The sequence below is a fragment of the Rhagoletis pomonella genome, unplaced genomic scaffold (assembly GCF_013731165.1).
Source record: "Rhagoletis pomonella isolate Grant_MI unplaced genomic scaffold, Rhpom_1.0 Rhpom_scaffold_00011, whole genome shotgun sequence".
Lineage (NCBI taxonomy): Eukaryota > Metazoa > Arthropoda > Insecta > Diptera > Tephritidae > Rhagoletis > Rhagoletis pomonella.
The window spans coordinates 10,559,083-10,559,399 of record NW_023458565.1 but is presented as its reverse complement, the minus strand read 5'-3'; positions in this window follow the sequence as shown (position 1 = coordinate 10,559,399).

The window sequence follows — 317 nt, the reverse complement described above, 5'->3', positions numbered from 1 at the left end:
CACGCGTGATCTACGGCATCAACAGGCAAAGTAAATTGACGATCAAGTGAAAAAAATAGCAGCTACTAAATACGAGCAGGAACGTCGCAAAATGAATAAAACTTGTGCACGTTGCCAGAAAGTGGTGTATCCCATCGAGGAGCTTAAGTGCCTGGACAAAGTGAGTTGAAGTTTAAAGAATTTTATCTTATTAAAAATGTATACACTTACATTGATATTTATTTGTGTTTAAGAATATGAAATTGGGTGAAATTGCGGATCATGATCACTTTAGGAATTCCTGTAGGCTGTGTATCGGCAGCTGGAAACTGGTTATC